The sequence below is a fragment of the Chionomys nivalis genome, chromosome 11 (genome assembly GCF_950005125.1).
Source record: "Chionomys nivalis chromosome 11, mChiNiv1.1, whole genome shotgun sequence".
NCBI lineage: Eukaryota > Metazoa > Chordata > Mammalia > Rodentia > Cricetidae > Chionomys > Chionomys nivalis.
This window is the reverse complement of record NC_080096.1, coordinates 68,955,209-68,977,159: the sequence shown is the minus strand read 5'-3', so window position 1 is coordinate 68,977,159 and position 21,951 is coordinate 68,955,209.

The following is a 21,951-nucleotide window of genomic DNA, read 5'->3' as shown; positions in this document are numbered from 1 at the left end:
ATAGTGTACATAAGCGACCCCAAAAACTCCAGCAAAGAACTCCTTCAGCTGATAAACACCTTTAGTAGCGTTGCAGGATACAAGATCAATTCCAAAAAATCAGTTGCCCTCCTATACACAAAGGATAAGGAAGCAGAGATGGAAATCAGAGAAGCATCACCCTTCACGATAGCCACAAATAACATAAAATATCTTGGGGTAACCCTAACCAAGGAAGTAAAGGATCTATTTGACAAGAACTTTAAGTCAATGAAGAAAGAAATTGAGGAGGATACCAGAAAATGGAAGGATCTCCCTTGCTCTTGGATAGGGAGGATCAACATAGTAAAAATGGCAATTCTACCAAGGGCAATTTATAGATTCAATGCAATCCCCATTAAAATCCCATCAAAATTCTTCACAGACCTTGAGAGGACAATAATCAACTTTATATGGAGAAACAAAAAACCCAGGATAGCCAAAACAATCTTATATAATAAAGGATCGTCTGGAGGCATTACCATCCCTGACCTCAAACTCTATTACAGAGCCTCAGTATTGAAAACAGCTTGGTATTGGTATAAAAACAGAGAAGTTGATCAATGGAACCGAGTAGAAGACCCTGATTTCAACCCACAAACTTATGAACACCTAATTTTTGATAAAGGAGCTAAAAGTATTCAATGGAAAAAAGAGAGCATCTTCAACAAATGGTGCTGGCAGAACTGGTTGTCAACGTGTAGAAGAATGAAAATAGATCCATATCTATCACCATGCACAAAACTCAAGTCCAAATGGATTAAAGACCTCAATATTAGTCTGAACACACTGAACCTGATAGAAGAAAAAGTTGGAAGTACTCTACAACATATGGGTACAGGAGATCACTTCCTACGTTTATCCCCAGCAGCACAGACATTAAGGGCAACATTGAATAAATGGGACCTCCTGAAACTGAGTAGCTTCTGTAAAGCAAAGGACACTGTCACTAAGACAAAAAGGCAACCCACTGACTGGGAGAAGATCTTCACCAACCCTGCAACAGACAAAGGTCTGATCACCAAAATATATAAAGAACTCAAGAAACTAAACTTTAAAATGCTAATGAACCCAATAAAAAAATGGGGCACTGATCTGAACAGAGAATTCTCAACAGAAGAAATTCAAATGGCCAAAAGACACCTAAGGTCATGCTCAACCTCCTTAGCGATAAGGGAAATGCAAATTAAAACAACTTTGAGATACCATCTTACACCTGTCAGAATGGCTAAAATCAAGAACACCAATGATAGCCTTTGCTGGAGAGGTTGTGGAGAAAGAGGCACACTCATGCATTGCTGGTGGGAATGCAAACTTGTGCAACCACTTTGGAAATCAGTGTGGCGATTTCTCAGGAAATTTGGGATCAACCTACCCCAAGATCCAGTAATACCACTATTGGGAATATACCCAAGAGATGCCACATCAAATGACAAAAGTATCTGTTCAACTATGTTCATAGCAGCATTGTTTGTAATAGCCAAAACCTGGAAACAACCTAGATGCCCTTCAATGGAGGAATGGATGAAGAAAGTGTGGAATATATACATATTAGAGTACTACTCAGCAGTAAAAAACAATGACTTCTCGAATTTTGCGTGCAAATGGATGGAAATAGAAAACACTATCCTGAGTGAGGTATCCCAGACCCAAAAAGAGGAACATGGGATGTACTCACTCATAATCGGTTTCTAGCCATAAATAAAAGACATTAAGCATATAATGTGTGATCCTATAGAAGTTAAATAAGAAAGTGAACCCAAAGGAAATCATATAGTCATCCGCATGGAGAGGGGGAAGTAGACAAGATTGCAGGGCAAAAACTGGGAACTTGCGGGTGAGGTGGCATGGGGCAAAGGGGAAATGGGATGAGAAATATGAGAAGGGGAGGATGGGAGGAGCTCGGGGGATTGGGATGGTTGGGATATAGGAAGGATGGATACGGGAGCAGCGAAGTATATATCCTATCTAAGGGAGCCATCTTAGGGCTGGCAAGAGACTTGACTCTAGAGGGGTTCGCAGGTGTCCAGGATTATGTCCCCAGCTGGTACCTTGGGCAACTAAGGAGAGGTAACCTGAAATGACCCTATCCTATACTGATGAATATCTTGCATATCACCTTAGAACCTTCATCTGGCGATGGATCGAGGTAGAGACAGAGTCTCAATTTGGAGCAACGGTCTGAGCTCTTAAGGTCCAAATGAGGAGCAGAAGGAGGGAGAACAAGAGCAAAAAATCAGGACCACGAGGGATGCACCCACCCACTGTGACAGTGGAACTGATTTATTGGGAGCCCACCAAGGCCAGCTGGTCTGGGACTGAATAAGCATGGGTTGATTCCGGACTCTCTGAGCATGGCGGTCAATGAAGACTGATGAGAAGCCAAGGACAATGGCACTAGGTTTCAATCCTAATACATGAACTGGCTTTGTGGGAGCTTAGCCTGTTTAGAAGCTCACCTTCCTGGACGTAGATAGAAGACCTTCGTCTTCCCGCAGGGCAGAGAATTTGGACTGCTCTTCAGTATCGAGAGGGAGGGGGAATGGTGTGGGGGGAGGAGAAGAGGAGTGGGGATAGGGGGAGGGGAGTGGGGGGAGGGGGCAATATTTGGGAGGAGGGGAGGGAAATGGGAAACGGGGAGCAGGTGGAAATTTTAATTAAAAAAGAATAAAAAAATAAATTAAAAAAAAAAAAAAAAGAATGTTAGAAATCCTTTACCAGAACCTCAAATATTAGAAGCCATCAGAAAATTCATATAACGGAAAAGCTTTGTAAATGTCCTTAGAATAACTCACAGTAACTCACTGTATAAGAAAGACTTCATACAGGAACCTGGTTCTATTATATTTTCAAAGACTTCAATTAATTTCAAAGCTTAGTCAATACTAGGGAAGCCTCATTAAGAAGTTCTACACTTTCTGGGTGCTGGTGGAGCATGCCTTTAATCCCAGCACTTGGGAGGCAGAGGCAGGCAGATCTCCGTGAGTTCAAGGCCAACCTGATCTACAAGAACTAGTTCCAGGACAGGCTCCAAAGCCGCAGCGAAACCCTGTCAAAAAAGAATCTTTACACTTGGTATATATTTAGAATTATTCTATGCAGATAGAGACTTCATCATCATAAAATATTTGTTGGAAAGTGAACTATTTATGAAACAGATGCAGAGATATTCTTTCAAACTCTAAGTATTACTAATAAGGAGAGTTTTCCACCTGAAATAACCTAAGCAGTAATATTTTCTGACCTTCTGTCAGTATACTGGTTTAAAGAACTATCCAAAGTCAAAACTATTCAAGATTCTAGTGCATATTTTAGTGTAGTGTGATGCTGTTGTTTGTGTCATATGATGTTTATACAATTTTCAATATAAACATTAACGCCATGATAGTATTTGAGATTGCACATATATTGCAGTTGGTTTTTAACTTCAACTATATTCCTTCTGTTTCTAAACAATAAAATTATTAATTTTTATAGTCAAAAAAAAAAAAAAAAAAAAAAAATAAAGGGGATGGGAGTATTAGGTTGATGGATAAGTCCCACAGTGCTTTTTTAAAAAAAAAAAAGAAATGTTGTCTGCTCAGCAATGTTGGCAATGCAATTGTATTTTAAATCCATTTATAAGGTCACTATCGAAGAATAAAAAGAAAGTGTCATGTGTCTGGACAGTCACAAAATAATGAACAAATGTTGTTATACAAGCCTCAGCATTTAAAAAATGTGCTAAACCATTACTTCTGGTGAATCTATTCAGCATGCTTCTACTATGCCTGGAAATTTAGATGGTCTCTGACCTATAGATTTAAAGTAGCCTTTGAGAGCTCAAAAAGTTAAACACCAAAGCATCAGCTAATTTGATCCATAAATGAGCAAATTAAATGGACAAACAGTTCTTAAAATATGTAGAACACATGGCCAACAGACACACAAAAAGAATGTAAAAATCCTTGGCCAGCACAAAAAGGCAATAAAAACTATACTGAGAATCCAACTAGCCACTGCCAGTATGGATGTCATTGCAAAATAAAAATACCAACAAAGATGAGGAGAGAGAGCAAGGCACACTTAAAACTGCTAATTAGATTATAAACTTGTATGGTCACTACAGAAATCAATAAGGATGGTCGTGAAGAAATTAAAAGTGCAGTTACCACAAATATAGCTATACTATTTCTATACCCAAGGAAATCCTGAGTGAGCATACTACTCAAGCACCAGCTCATCTATGTTTATTGCAGTACTATTCACTATAGTCAAGTAGTCGAACCCATCTAGCAGTCCATCAAATGATGAACAGAAGTTAAAATATGATATACATGCACAGTGGAGTTTTATTTAACTCTAAAGAAGAATAAAATTGTCATTGCAAAATTAGAGATGATCATATTGCATAAAAGAAGACAGATTCTGAAAAGGATATGTTGTATGTTTCCTTTATATACATATAAAACTTAAATATACTTTCAAATAAAATAATAAGTTTAACAGATAACTATGTATAAGCAGGTTCTGTTCTAAAAGCCATATGTACATTATATAATACTGTAACATTTTGATGAAATATAAGTACTCACACACATATATTATTATTTTATTTATAAGCATTGACATAAATGGTTAACAAAAATAGAATGCAGAAACATGCAGCATGAAAATGGAAGAGGCTTATTTAAAAAGAGAAAAAATAAGTAGGAGGTGGAGAAAGTAGGAACGGTAATGAGAAGTGAAGGGCATGATATTATGAATTTAATTATTAAGTACAACACTTGAACAATAGTAAATAAAGGAAACTAAAATAGTAAGTAGGCTTTAATTAATTCTAACTTATAAAAACTGAGCAGAGCTTGAACAAGGAGTAGAAGGACTAAGGATAAGAATCGTCGATCTTTCTTGTGTCCTTATTTGACTTTTTGTTTCTTAAACACTATTTTTGACTTGGGTTGTTTTAACAAACTTGATTATGTGAGTCGTGAACATGGTATGAATCAGCTATCTAGGATACAAACATCTTAACAACCTGCCTCTCTGATGAACATAGTATTACCTACTCCAATGTAGTAGGTGGTATTACCATCCACCCCTAAACCCTCAATAATGTAAGCAATAATCCTTGTTTTCTGTTGATGCTAGAAAGAGCAATGTGTTGCTGATCTGGGCTGGCCTCAGCTCAGTTAAGGTGGGCTTTCTCATGTCGAGAGGCAAATGCCTGGGGAGTCAGAGTCTGGAGAATTAGGATACCTGTATAGGCAAAATATCTTTATCCAACTTCTGGTTTTAATTTTTCATGTTCCAGCAAGCTGCACCAAACTAGACCTCATGATAATGGCAAGAATAAGAAGAAAAGCTGGACTTAAAAGCTCACTTATCATAAAGACTAGACTAGACTGAAGTCTGACCCATCATTAGTATCAACAAACACACTTCACACTAGGTTTAGGCCAAGCTCTATTTCTAGAAGGAATGAGAAAAAAGACTAAGAAAGTATCTGCTAAGTCTCAGAAATATTGGGAAGGATGAAAAATTGAGGGATTGTGGCAAACAATATATACAACAAATTTCAAAAATACAAATGAAGATATTCAAACTCAATCTATATTTCTCTCATTTATATGAAGGCCTTTGTCAGCAGAAAGAAGAACAGGTACACAGGAACCCTTGTTTGAAGCATATGTAGACACAGTGAGAATTCAGAAAATGAAGACTATGGGCCTCTATGACTGATTTCTAATTTGGACTCTACAGTTAAGCATCTGCATGGTCTGAGGAAAATGTCTTTTCTTTAGATTCTGATGGTCTCATCTATAAAATACCTTTATCAAAATGGTACAGTATTTGACGAGACATATAAATTTCTTAGAGTAAAACATGACACAAAATCACTTGCTTTTTTACAATATATTTTATTATTATTAACAATTATAACAATTATAATTAACAAACTATTAACAAATATGCAAATTGAATGACTGGTTTTTCCAGCTAATGTGTAAATGGTGAAGTTATGGATTAGGGATGTGTGAAGTTGTAAAAGCATAATACCTCCCTCAATCTGGGTTTTAACTGCCCCCAGACCTCCACTGGAATATTGTTGAAGCCTTCTAACTAGCAATCAGTGAAGTATGTAAATGATTGTGCTCACTTCATTTTGTGAAAAGAATTGGATTCTGAAATCAATTTAGTGCATTTTAAAGAAAGGCTTTATCAAAATGATCTATAATTGTAGTACCACTCGTCAGATAGGACCAGAATGAACTATTGGAAGGCAGGTATCTTTATATGACTAGAGAGAAACAATCTCATTTTACTTCCTCAAACCTCACTTCAAATCCTCCCATTCTTTACCAGTAAAAACATAAAGGAATTAGATCAAAAGTTCTGTAACATCAGGTCCATGGGCCATAAAAACAGCATATTCTACTGGTGGATTGAAAATCCAGGGAAGTCAGTCTCCTAAGCAGAGATCACAGCTAGGAAGTATGTATCAAGCGCCTATCACTTGAAAGAAGGATGGACGTACTTCTGTGAGATGAAAATAAATGAGAAATCTGGGGAAAGGAAGATGCCAAGTCACCCGAGAAACCAATTATGCTTCCAAGCAGCCAGAACATAAGCATATGCCTGGGTATCCAGGGCTTAAAAGAAACCAGAGTGTTGAAAGAAAATCAGGCTTTAGATCTAAAGGAAATCGTTTTCTTTGTATATTCTGCCTGCAGTTTTGATTCTGTTTTATCTCAATGGAATTTGCATAAACCATTTTAATTCATTCTTGCACAGATACAGCACATTTACTAGCATGCTGATGTTCTAGTAAAAGAAGAATTTGATATATGCTTTTTGGTCTCTTTCAGTAGGGTAGATCACACTTTGGAGCGTCTGGGAGAAAGAAGTAATACTTATTGAGCAAGCATATTTATGTGGCAGGAATTTGACAAATGTGTTCACATATGATCTTTCACTTAAATGTGTCTACATTACAGTATTATAGTACCATTGTACAGAGAAGAAAGGCTTAAGCGGTTGGTTGTATGATGTGGTGGCCCAAGCCACAGAGCAAGGGTTCCACTTGAGTCAAATCAGACTGGACACTTAGTAATTTATAGAAAATGTAGAAGGACACATGAATTGCTTCTCCCATCTTGACCAGGCTTTATAAATCTATGCCTAAACAGTTCTATTTTGTTGCTATTGCAACCTTCTCTATTAATCTTTACAAATGTCTCAGGCAGAAGGATCCAGCATAGTTTGTTCTCTCCCAGTCTCTCTCTCTTTTGCTTTCGCTCACTCTCTTGTGCTTACTCTCTCTTCCCTCCCTTCTTTCTTCCTTCCTTATAGGAGTCAGAGGGAAAGGAGACTTAAAAGTTAAAAACGAAGGTCTATGCATCACAAAGATGAAGCAATGAATGAAAGATAGCTAGTACATCATACATTCATCACCCAGTTTCTTTGAGAGATCCTCTTTCAGTTATTCATTCCCTGCCTGTAGTAGGTGCTGCTTAGGAAAGGGAATCACACTTGAGTCCCCAGCAGAGCTATGGATTCAGACCCAGGAGCACCAGTCACAGTGAATTACTAATATTTAAATTGAATTTTGTATGGACTTAAGTGAAGACTAGCCCATGACTTGGAAATTTCCTTTAAAACAGAGGTATCTTGTAAATTCTGTTCCATAGATCTTTGCCATTTAAGAAAGTTTAAGGGATGAGCCCCAGTTGTCAATGTCTGCTCTTCTAGAAAGAAAATGATAATTAAACAATGCTATTTAGCCCTTAGGTAATGAACAGATTGTGAGACTGGCAAATGTGGGCTACAGCTAGATATAAAAACAACCTTGTATTAATTATTAGAGTGTATTTTAGGCAAAATTCTCTAAAGGGATGGAGTCAATAGAAAAAAAAATGTACATATAAAAGGACTTTTACTGAATTGGCTTACAGAAACGTGCTGAGTTTTCTAACAATGACCATCTGTATGCTGGAAGCCCGAGAATCCGGTAGCTGCGCAGGCCCCAGAACAAGAGCCCTCAGCAATGCAGTGGACGGTGGTAGCAGCAGCAGAGGAACTCACTCTTGCAGCAGCAGAGGCAAGCATGACAGCTTGCTGTTTCCTTGTTCCATTTTCTTATCTCTGTACTAGTTAGAAAGCATTCCCCATTTCCTCTCTGGAAATGCCTCACAGACTCACCAAGAGGTGTATCTGCTAACTTAATTCTGTTATTTTCTTGTTAGCTTTTGCTTTTGTTTTATTTTGTATGGTTTTTGAAACAAATCTCTCCATGTAGACTTGCTGACCTAGACCTCATTACACAGAGCAGACTGACCTGTAACTCACAGATATTCTCCTGCCTCTGCCTTTTCAGTGCTGTGATTAAAGGTTCATGCCACTAAACCAAGCAACATGATACTTAACCTGGTCTATTTGACAATAAAATCAGTCACCACAAAGTCAAATATGTCATTCTTCAAACTTTCTACAAATTCCTGTAAGTGTTAAACAATAAATACAACTCTACTCTGTCCCATTCAGAGCATTCTTGTCATTTGTGTTTCAAGAAAGCTCCAAGAAAGAATGATTTTGAAACATAGATGTGGTGGATTTTTCTATTATGACCTCAAAAACTGAATTAATCAGCAATCAGGCAGGGTGATACTTGTGGTGGCATTGGAGAGCATTATGGCGCTAACAGAGATACACTATGGCTTTTTTAGTGGTGATGCTTCCCACATTTGAAGAAAAACAAAAAAGTACAGGTAACAGAAGCAGGAATCCAGACCTACTGAGAAGAGTGGGCCTGATGTCACATAAGACACCAATGGGTCAGTCTTTGATGGCTTATTTCCCTGGGCAAACACTAAATGATATCTGAGCTTAGTATTCTAAAGCTAACTGAATTTACTGGATTGGAGACTGAATGTTAAAAGTGTATATTTAAGTGAACCTACTTGTAAGGAAAACATCAACTCCTTGTGGAACAAAGGCAATAGCTTGAGCTTTTTGGTTTTGTCCATGTTCTTGATTCTTGACAAGCATGCTGCTCTAGTACTCAGCAAGTCAGATAGGTAGAGTTTCAAAAACCATAACCTGTGCTAGAAGTTGTTAGACTTTCTGACAAGGTGTGCCAGGAAGACATTGCTTCTAAGTTTATCTTGCTGAACAAATAATGTTAAAGTTCAGATATTTCTGTGACTCTTCCAGGCTCCACAGTAGTAGATAAAGGCCATTTAAGCTAAATGTTAGGCTATTCCCAATCAATGAACCTTTAACTCACATTAACAAAAACACTCCTCCACACTGGCATGTTTATGGATCAAGGGAAGTTGTGCATGTTTATTTAGTAACTGATCTCTTCAGCATGTTGTTGCAAGAGATTATATAATGACAGGCAATCGATACTATTTATCACATGTATTTTAAGCCCTCTTCAGTGATAATGGGAAATATAAAATCATCCAGTTCACAGAGCACACAGAGAAATCAGCTTGAGGCTAGCTCTAGAGATCCCTTCAGTTTACCGCCTGAAAGCTGCCAGTTGCCTCTGGAGTTAGTGTGAGAGAAGACACATGAAGTTTGCTCTGTCATAGAGGGAGTTCTGTTATTTAGGGAAGAAGCGATTCTTAGTGCTTATGGGATAGCCGTGGAATCTTTAGCTGTCCTTCCTCCTTCAGTTTCTAAACAAATGTCATTAAAATATTTGTCATCTCAATCTTTATAGTTCCCCTCCCATTTCTCTGGGCTCTTTCAAACCTATAAGGCCTATCTTTTTCTGTGAAGGCTTGCCTGAGCATTGCAGTGCCCAGCTACTGCATCTCTTTCAAACACCTATGGCTCAAGTACCAAGGAAGCTATGCATTGGCCTGACTTCCATCTGAATTCAACATGGCCAAGTGGTGCTGGGAAGGGAAACTTATGTCTGTGATTCTTTGTTTTCTCACCTATAATTTTAGTCTAGTAAAGCTGCAGCCTTTCATATAGTTACTATAATTATTTTTAAAACTTTAGTGTTAGTGCTTTGTGAAACTTAGCTGCTTAGACAGTACTGACTGATGGTTACAGGTTTAGCCATTGTAAATGCCTTGAGTACCATCTGCAGAGCTCTATCCTGGGATAGACATAGACAATGAACATATTAGATGTAGACATAGCAGGGCAGAGGCAGTGGGAAATGATCTTTACCAGAACTCTGGCAGAAAGGAAAGCTTTAGAAAGAGAAAAAGACCAACACCTTTGATAAAAGGCACTAATTGACCCTGAAGAAGCAATTTCATTGGCAAATTTTCTGCTTCACACAACCAATGTAAAATTAAACAATTACAGATATTTGCAGTATAAATCTGGGTCCTGGGATGTGAAAGGAAGGAGTGGCCAGTAATTTTCTTAAATGTAAGCAATGAGTTACACAGCCCAGGGGGCAGCTAACTCTATTGTGTGATAACTAGTAGATTATCATGGGATGGAAAGTCCAGCAAGTGGGAAGGGTGATGTCCCTGATGAGAACGAGGAGTTAAAGTGGGATTCTTTTAGTATATCTGGCAATGTGACTAGCAGAAGTATAGTGCTTATGGCCAGTCAACCTAAATTAGCATTACTTAAACAGCATGATAACGTGCCTGCCCTGTATCTGAGCATTGTGACCCACATAGACTTATGTGCAAGCTCTTTATGATGGCTCGATCCCATTCTTTGCATATTCACCCTGCGTCCATACTTGGATCACTTCCAGAGCCACTCCTCTCTGGGGTACTGGCTGTATAATATCCATTCTATCCACAAACAGCATGTCTAGGAGCCAAGTATTAAATGAAATAATAAACTTACCATGAAAAAAAAACAACCTATAATCCTCAGTCTGTCAAAGCACAACAAAGTCTGTGCCTTGGTTCTATAGGAGGAGGGTACTTTACTAGAACAGCTATGAGATATAAATGAGAAATCACAAAAGGTTCCTTAAACGAGGCCCTCTGAACTGGGTGTTGTTAGATAAAGAGATACTAGCTAGAGCAAACTTCTAAACTTTTTCACTTGTCCCCTGTGGTACTTTGAAGAGGAATGACCCTTATAGTCTCATATATTTGAATGCTTAATCATTAGGGAGTGATGTGTCTTGACAGAGATTAGGAGGTGTGGCCTTATTGAAGCAGCTGTGTCACTGGGGATGGACTTTGGGGTTTCAAAAGCTCAAGCCAGGCCCAGTGTCTATCTCTTTTCCTGCTGCCTGAAGAACTTGATGTAGAACTCTCAGCCTCTTCTCCAGAATCAGGTCTGCTTGCATGGTACCATGCTTCCTGCCAGGCTGATAATGGACTAAAGCTATGAAACTGTGAGACAGCCCCAATTAAATGCCTTCCATGGCTATAGAATAACATATAGGTTGATACCTGTGACACTTTCCCACTCCTCAGTTCATTTTGTGAAGACCCAATCTTCCACTACCCCTTCCCTCTCCACCCCTAACCCCTACTTCTGCGTCCCCACTCCAACTCAGATGGACATCCCTTGCTCAAGTGCAGGCCATACCAGCCAGGAGAACAGGTAGGCTAACCCAACCTAAGACTCCCTGATGGACCAGAGGTTAACTAACCACTAGAACTCCAGAGAGGCTGCCCTACCTCCTCCACTCTCTTGGTTCCCCTCCCCATATTCTCCTATCTCTCTTCCCTCCTCAGCACCATGCCACAGACCCCAACTCAGGCAGAGACACTGCTTGACCTAAGACCATGTGGAACCATCAAAAATCCAGATGGGCTACTCTCACCTTGACCTCCCCACTCTCTCAGTCCTCCTCATCAACAGAATCTTCTTCCCTCCTTCTCATCTGGTCCTAGGCCCCAACTTGAGTGGAAACTCCCTGCTGAACCAGAGGCCATATAAAACTCCAGAATTTTATAGGTCATCTGCCCTCTGAACTCTTCCACTGTCTTGGTGCCCCCCAAAACTATCCCTAATCTTTCTGTCCCTCCTCCTCACAATATGTCCCAGATATCACAGGCCACCAGAAATTCAGCCCCTAACTCAGAGAGCTCCTTCTCAGGCATAGGCCACACAGGCAAGAAGACCAGAGGGTAAACAGAAACAAAGGAGCCAAAAATCCACTGAATGAGGAAAAACTCAAAAATCAGCACAAGATCTATAATTACCCCCAAATCCAGATGCCTAAGACAACAGTTGAAAAACACATTCAATAACAGTAAGAATAATTTGTCACCACCATAGCTCAGATATTCTGCAGTAACAAATCTTGAATATTCCAACACAGATGAAGTACAAGAAAAAGACTTTAAAATCAGCTTTATGAAAATGATATGAATCCTTACAGAAGAAGTGAATAAATCCATTAAATAAATCAAGGAAAATACAAATAAAAAATTGGAGACAATGAATATATACTTTAAAGAAAGCCAAAAAAGGCCATGGAAAAAAACAAATAGTTGAAAGAAATGAATAAAACTGTTCAAGACCTAAAAATGGAAATAGAAGCAATAAAAAAACAAACAGTAGGAATTCTGAAAAAGAAAAATCTAGGTAAACAAACAGGAACTATAGACACAAGCATAACCAACAGAATACAAGTTATAGAAGAGAGAATTTCAGGTGCCGATGACATGATGGAAGAAATACAACAAAGAAAATGTTAAATCTAAAAAGTTTCTGAGGAAAAGAAAACATCCAGGAAATCTAGAAATATGAAAAGACAAAAACCTAAGAATAATAGAAATAGAAGGGAAAAAATCCCACCTCAAATGTACAAAAAATGTTTTCAACAAAATCATAAAAGAAAATTTCCTAATCTAAAAATGGAGATGCATATAAAGATATATGAAACATACAGAACACCAAATCGATTGGAGTGGAAATGATAGTCCCCTTACCATATAATAATCAAGACAATAAACATATAGAACAAGAGACCACAGATACCAAGTGAGACTACTATACCAAGCAAACTTTTTTCCTTTACTCAGCAAAGATGGAGAAAATAAGATATTTCATGATAAAGTCAAATTAAAAAATATATATCTACAAATCAAACCCTACAGAAGATGCTAGAAAGAAAACTCCAAACTAAGGGTGTTGTTAACTTTACCCATGAAAACATAGGAAATAAATAATATTACAATAACAAACAAAATGAAACACACACACACACACACACATACATGCACTACCACCAACAACAACAGCAAAATAACAGGAATTAGCAATCAGTGGTCATAGACAGCTCTCAAAGTGAATAGCCTTAATTCACCAACAAAACAAAGCTAGCAAAATGGATGCAAGAATGGGATCCATCCCTCTGCTGCATACAAGAAACACACCTCAACATTAGAGATAGATATTACCTTAGAGTAAAGCGTTAGGAAAAGATTTTCCAAGCAAACAGACTTGAGAAACAAGCAGATAAAGCTTTTCTAATAGCTAAATAAATAGCCTTCAAACCAAAAGTAACCAAAAGAGATGAAGAAAACATCATACTCATAAAAAAATTAACCAAGATGATGTTTCAATTGTTAACATCTATGCCCCAAATTAAAGGACAGCCATGTTTGTAAAAAAAATGCTAAAGTTTAAATCACACATTGATCATCACCAATTGATAAGGGGAGACTTCAATATCGTCTTCTCAACAACAGAAAGATCATCTAGACAAAAACAAGATGAAAAATTGAAGAAAACAGATACTATGACCCATATGGACTTAAGAGATATTTACAGAATATTTTATCAAAACACAAAAGAACACACGTTATTCTCAGCATCTCACAAAACTTTCTCAACTGACCACATACTCAGTCACAAAGTAAGTCTCAAAAGATAAAAGAAAATTGAATTAATTCCTTGCATCCTATCAGACAACCACTGATTAAGGCTGTATTTCAACAATGATTAAAGATGTATTTCAAAAACAGAATGAACAGAAAGCCTATAAACTCATGGAAACAGAATAGTTCTCTACAGATTGGCTACTGGGTCAAGGTAAAAATGAAGAAAGAAATTAAAGTCTTCCTATATTTCAGGAAAAATGAATGCACAATCCACCCAAATTTATGGGACACCATGAAAACAGTGTTAAAAGAAAAGTTCATAGTCCTAAGTGCCCACATAAAGAAAATGGAGAGATCTCATACTAGCTACTTAACAGAACACCTGAAAGCTCTAGAACAAAAAGAAGCAAGCATACCCAAGAGGTAGAAAAGATGGCATGATATAATCCAACTCCTGGTTGAAATTGATAAAATGGAAACAAAGAGAACAATACAAAGATGCAAAGGAACAAATAGTGCATTCTTTAATAAAATCAATGACATAGACAAACCCTATCCAAACTAATTGAAAGATGAAGAGAGAATATCCAAACTAACAAAATCAAAAATCTATTAAAATGGGGTACAGATGTAAACAGAGAATTTTCAACAGAGAAATATCAAATGGCTAAGAAACACTTAAAGAAATATTCAATGTCCTTAGCTATCAGGGATCTGAAAATCAAAACTACTTTGAGATTCCATCTTACACCTTTCAGATGTCTAAGATCAAAACTACAAGTGCCAGCTCATGTTGGAAAAGATGTGGAGTGAAGGAACACTCCTCCACTGCCAGTGTAAGTGCAAGCATGTACAGCTGCTATGAAAATCAACCCAGTAGTTCCTCAAAATATTGGAATCAATTTGCTTCAAGACCCAGCTAAACCACTCTTTGTCATATATACTCAAAGGATGCTCTATTCTATCACAAGGACACCTGTTCAGATATGCTCATAGCATCTTTAGTCTTAACAGCTTTATTATTTATTTTTTATTCTTAAAAATGAAAACAACCTAGGTCCTCAACTGAAGAATGGGTAAAAAAAAAAAAAAAGTGGAACATTTACACAGTGACTCCACTACTCTGCTGTTAAAAAAGCAATGACATCAGGAAATTTGCATGTAAATGGATAGAACTAAAAAAAAAAATTATCCTGAGTGAGGTAATCCAGACCCAGAAAGATAAAGATCGTAAGTAGATATTATCTATTAAGTAAAGGATGATCATGCTACCATCCACAGACCCAGAGGAGCTAAGTAACAAGGAGCAAACACATGCAGTTGAGGGACAACATGGGAACCTAATGCAGTGGAAACTCCATGGGATCTATGAGTATGTCTCTAGCAAAAATTCATAGCAATGTTTAACAGGGAGCCTCAACCAATTATCTTCTGTGACTGCACGGGGCTTTCAGTGCTATAAATGGGACCTCAACCCAGCCACAAAACCTTCAACTTATAATATCTCCTGCCTGCAAACCTTGTAGGAGTAATGATGGCACAGAACTTGTGGGAGTGACAACCAATGACTGGTCCAAATTGATGCCTTCCTGGGAGAGGAAGCTCATGCCTAGCACTGCCTGGATGGTGAAAAACCAGAGGCTTGATAGCTCAGAGACCTAGACTCATTCCAGACATAGCTGTCAAAACAAAAAACAAAAAAATTCAATGAAATGATTGTTATGATATTCTGCTAAGACCAGAGTGTAGCCGAGTCACCATCAGAGAGGCTTCTTCCTACAACTGATGGGAGATGATGCAGAGACCCACAACTAAACTTTGGCAGAGCTTGAAGAACCCCACAGAAGAAAGGGAGTAAAGGTTGTAGGTGCCAGAGACAAAATAAGAACATGGCTTACAGAATCGACTGTGCTCATAGGAGCTCACAGATCATGATGTAACTATCACAGAGCCTATATAGATCTGAGTTAGTTCCTGTGCAACTGTGTTATGGTTATGAAGCTTGATGTTCTTGTGGAACTCCTAGCAGTGAGAGTGGGGATGTGTCCCTGACTCTTTTGCCTACTTTGGGACCCCTTTTATCCCACTGGATTGACTTGACCAGCCTTGATATAAAGTTCTATGCATAGTCTTACTGTAACTTCTAATTTGGTATTCAGTTCCTATCCCTGGTGGGCTCTTTTTTGAAGGAAATGGAGGAGGAGTGGATCTGGAAGACAGTGGAGGTTCGGGGAGACTGGGAGGAGAAGAGGGAGGAGAAAGTGTAGTTGGGGTATAGTATATGAGAGGATAAATTTTAAAAAAAAAACATTGCCATGGTCATGAGGTCTCTTCACAGCAATAGAACATTGACAAAGACACCTTACCTTAAATCTTAAAAATTTTGTATGTAAACTCAACTGTGCAGACATATAAGATAAGCATGCAAATCAAACAATTGATGATAATATATCATAAAGTAGTTCATTATAAAATAATTCATTGGAATTTTGATTGGTTGTAGTTTCCTGTAATGATCTCCTTCTTTTACAATGAGAAGCTGCCTAGATGTGTGGTAAAAATTACTCTTATTTGTGTGTATAACTTAGAATGTACTGAGGCATTGTGCTGGTTTAGTAAAGTGGTGATTGCAGGTCTTCCTCCAAGTTTTATGATTCCATTATCTCTGTGTATTTGGCTATATTTCTAGTTCCAGTCATAATTGCCCTCTTATTGAATGGGTCTGAACAACCTTGAACAACAACTCAAAATAAGCTTTCTTGTGCCTGATATTGGCATTTTTCTAATAAGATCTTTGGTTCCTGGAGGTTCCCACTTGGGAACCTTTATTTAAAGCACACATATTTCTTTATACATCAACTATATGTATATTTGATATTCTATGCAGTTAGTGCTATAAATCTTAATATTTTTCAAATATCCTTACTGCTAATTTATGCTTCTTTTCTGTATTTATCTCCCTCCCCTTCCTAGCTAGACTCCCCTCCCTGTTTCACTCACTTCCCCCATAAAGCCACTGGTATACAGTTTATATCCCTTTCTACTGATATCCTGCCTTCTCAGTCTGAAAATGGTTTATTTTAAGTTTCTAGTTACTGCAGATACTAATAGATATGTACTCACACCAGAATATTTGGAGTTAGGAGCCTGAGATAAGAGAGAACCTATGTGTTTTCCTTTTAGGTCTAGGTTGCTTCATTATAAATAATCTATCCCAATTCATCCATTTACCTGAAATTTTCATTATTTTGTCTTTATGGCTATAGTATTCCATAGTGTATAAGTACAACGTTTTCATTATCTATTCATCAGTTGAAAGACATTTAGGTTGTTTCCATTTCCTAAGAATTATTATTAGAGCAACAGTGACCATGACTGAACAAGGATCTGTGGAGTGGGATGTCAAATCCTTTGGGCACATGCCAAGGAATGGTGTAATTGAGTCACAGATAGAATTATTTTTACCATTTTGAGAATTTCCATGCTAGTTTCTACAGTGGCTGCATCAGTCGGCAGTCCCACTAACAGAAAAGGAGGACTTCCTTTTTCTCACATCGCCTTTGCCTTTGCTGTCAGTTGTCCTTTCTTTTTAACCTTTGCCACTCCACTACGGCAAGATGAAATATCACTGTTGATTTTCTTTGCATTTTTTATTGCTAGTATGGTGATTTAAATGAAAATGGCCCATTCATAGGGAGTGGCACTATTTGGAAATGTGGCCTTGTTGGAGTAGATGTTGTTTTATTGGGATAAGCATGTCACTAGGGATGGGCTTTTGGTTTTCTGATGTTTAAGTCAGACCCAGTGTCAGTCTCTCTTCCTGTTGCTTGCTGATACAGATGTAGAACTCCTGGCTTTTTCTCCAGCACCATGATTGCTTGTATGTGATCATGCTTACTGCCATGACCACGAAGGACTGAATTTTTAAACTGTAAGCAAGCCCCAGTTAAATGTTTTTCTTTATAAGAGTTGCTATGGTCATGGTGTTTCATCACAATAGAAACTCTGACTAAGATAGCGAAGGACAAAGCAAAAGTTTTTCATATAATTGTTAGCTGTTATTTGCTTCATTTGAGAACTCTCTGGTCCAATAACTGGCACAGTTTTTGAATGGGTCATTTTGTGTTTTCTTTTGTTATGGAATATTTTTTAAAGTTCTTTAGATATTCTGGGTACTAATTCTCCATCAGATGTATAAAGTGGCAAAGATTCACTTCCATTATGTTAGCTTCTACTTTACCTGATTTTATTTGTTTGTTTTTGATCTTCGTTTTTTTTCAGATGCATAAAAGATTTTTAGTTACATGATATCCTACTTCGCAAATGTTGACTTTAATTCTTGAACAAATTGAGTTCTATTCAGAAAGTCCATTTTTATATCTATATAATGTAAGGTGCTGTCTGTGTTTCCTTCTAGCAGTTTCAATACATCTTATTTCAAGTTAAAGTCTTTGATCCATTTGGAGTTAGTTTTGTGCATGGTGATAGATACAGATCTAATTTCATTTTACTGCATATGAACAGTTCACTTATTCAGCACCATTTGAAAAAGCTTTTTTCCCTCTAGTATAAGAGTTTGGAACTTTTTGTCAAATATTAAATGGCTGAAGTTACTTAGACTCATATTTTAGGTCTTTTGTTAGATTGATCTTTGTTATATGTCTATATTGTGACAATATTATATTTTTTCTTACTATGACTCTGTAATTTTTCTTGAGATCTGCAAAGGCAAGTTCTCCTAGAGTGTCTCTTCCTCAGCATAGTTTAGGGCCTTTTGTGGTTCCATATGAATTTTAGGAAATTTTGTTTTCTATCTCTATGAAGAATGAGATAGGGATTTTGACTGAGATTACACTGAATCTGTAAATAGCTTTTGGTAAAAGGCCATTTTAATAATCCTAATATTTCTAATCTATGATCGTGAGGTATCATTTTATTTTCCAATGTCTTTCTAGATATTCAGAGATTTAAAATTTTTATTGTAGAGGCTATTCTCTTCCTTAGTTAGGCTTATACAAGATATTTTTTTGAGACTATTGTCAATAGGGGTGCTTCAGTGATCTCTGTTTCTGTATGCTTGCTGTTTGTGTATTGAAAACCTATTGATTTGTGGAAGTTGATTCTGTACCCTACAATGTTGATAAATTTATTTATTCCTCCTAGAAATTTTCTGAGAGAATATTTGGGATCTCTAATGTATACTGTGCTGTCATTGGGATAGTCTGACTTCTCATTTTTCTATATGTAAACTTTTAAAATCTCTCTCTTGCTTTATTGCTTGTGCTATTGCTTAAAGCATACTACTAAAAAGGACTGAGGAGAGTGGATATCTCTGTCTCATTCCTGACTTTAGTGGAATTCCTTCAAGTGTGGTACCTTAGATATTATCTATCATTGGAATATACAAGAAATTGGTACTTACTTTATTGTCATTCCTTTGAACTGCTTTCCAAACGGCTGGAACTAAAAGTAGAAGTATGTAGTGAACACTGAAATCTACATCCTTCAGTTTTAAAAGTTGCCATCTTCCCTTCCAACAATACACCAAATCACCTCCTACTAAAAGTAATTTTTAAAATGACTATGCTCGTTTGGTGTTTACTTTGATTTCCTTTAGAGTAATGTATAAATAATGAGGAAAGAAATAGAGATGTCAAAGTCCGAATTTTTTATTAGCTAAAATGTTAAATTAAAAGCCTGCTGCAGAGCAAAACAAGGTAATAGGAGGATTTGACATTTGCAGAGGATTTTTACTCCCATCATGAGAAGACAGGTCCAACACAATGACAACTGGTCCTTATCTTCCTATCACATTTTTAACAAATAGAACAAATTTGCTGTAGTCATGAACATGGAGAGACACTTGGCAGTGCAGGTTGTTTTAATGGCCACATCATTTTAAACTAAACCTTCTCCATCTGTTTTGCTCTCTAATTATCAATGAACACAGTCTATAATTCACAATTAAATCATAAAAGCAAGACTAGTATTATATCAACTAATGCCTTAGCCTTTTGGTCTACACTATTTGGCACCTGACGTGATATTATTTGTTCTATTCCAACAGCACATCACTTTCTCATTTAGGAGAACCTTTGATATTATGTTTTTAATACTGGAAGGAATTTTCTACCAGGCCATTTCATTTCATAGTTCTGCATCAATCATTTTCCACTCCAATTAGCTTACTTAGTCTAGTTCTTTTTTCACTAGCCTTCACAACACCTCTCCAAAACAGTAGAAACTAATACAGTCATAAAAGGTCAAATATCTCACATGCTACAGTAATCGTGGAATTTCTTAGCTCACGTTAAAAAGATATAAAATGTAACAAAGAGGAAATACACACACATGTGCATAAATACACATCCCAGCCGGGCGGTGGTGGAGCACACCTTTAATCCCAGCACTCGGGAGGCAGAGGCAGGCGGATCTCTGTGAGTTCGAGACTAGCCTGGTCTACAAAAGCTAGTTCCAGGACAGGCTCCAAAACCACAGAGAAACCTTGTCTCGAAAAACCAAAAAAAAAAAAAAAAAAGAAAAATAAATACACATCCCTATCCCATGTGATAAGAATTTTTTTATAAGAAAAATCCCAGAAGGAAACTAGTGGGATGGGTGGGGAAATGACAAAGTTGCAATGGTAAATATGTTTTTCCATACTACCTGCCTTACCTGCTCTCAACTCCTTCCCTAGCCATCCTGTGGTATTTCTTATTGTAGGCTTGGTAGATAAACATCAAGAGGGCTTAATTTTTATCGAAATTTCCAGCCCTTTTCACTGCATTGCCTATTGTTTGATAGTTTCTTCTCACTGAGGGATTGTTGATAAGATAGTAATTTAATCAATTAATGTTGAATGGCTAAATATTATTAACCTTGTTTTTATTTTGTTTTTTTTTTTTTTTTTGCCTCAGAAAGCTTCCTACTCTCACAACCCCAAGTTTTCCTGTAGCAGCGAAGGCAGATGAGTGAAATATTCATGAAGAATAGATCTCAGGAGGGTTCAGCAGGAGAAGCTAGGCAGAAGCTAGAAGAGGAGTTTGTCACTCAGGTGAGATAGTTGAGATAGTTGAGTCTACAGATTTTAAAAAGTACTTGTTTCTACAGTTTACCGAGTTTATGCATTCACTCTGCATGGAAAGTACTATGAATATCAGTGTGGTCTCTGTGTTTGTTCCAGAAGCATTAGAACCACAAGACCCTGTGGACCATGATCAGGATCAGGAAGTTTTCAACAAGGAAAGATCATTTCTGTCCACTTTTCATTGCTCAGAGAGGTTATATGGCATTCCTGAACTAATCGTGGATGAAACACATAAACTTGCCAAAGTAAGATTCATCAGAGTTAATTTTATTAGATAAATAATGCCTTCCACAACAAAGGAAATAAGACAAGAAAGTAGAAAAGTAAACTTGATGGACTAGACTTTTACAAACACACCATTTTTCTTTGTTCAAATCATGGATGTAATTTATTGAAAAGTGGACAATTAATAAATATAGTGATTATTTAAATTAATATTTATTCTGTTTCCAGAAAAAGGTTCTATTAACACTGATATAAATGCCTTTATGTTTATAGTCTTTTGTTTAATAAAACATAAACAACTTGTTTTGGAGAGATAGTGCAATGGGAAAAAACACTTGTTCCTGCATAGGATCTGGGCTTGGTTCACAGCAGCCATACAATGCCTCTCAACCATTTGTAAGTACAACTCCAGGGCATTAGATACCCATCTATCTCAACAGGCATCAAGCACACTTGTTGTCCATAGCTACATCAGGCAAAAACACACATTTCCCTAAAACGAAATTAATAAATGTATATTCGTATAATATGCACACATATTCATATATTATATGAATACATATGTATAACATTGACTGTAATATGTGTGTATAATCAATATATATATATGAATATATGCATACCATGTTTTATTACATCATATATATGTATATTATATGAATACACACACATACAGGAAAGACTGGGGCAAATATTTACATGATGAAATCCTGTCAACCAAGAAAACCTGAAATTATACTTCATGAAGTATGTCACACAATCTTACTTGTCAAGTTCATGCATGTATTTTAAGGAATGATGACATCTGTTTACCCAGTCTCTAGCACCTTCCCAGATACTCCCCTGCAACTGTTCTTTTGAGTG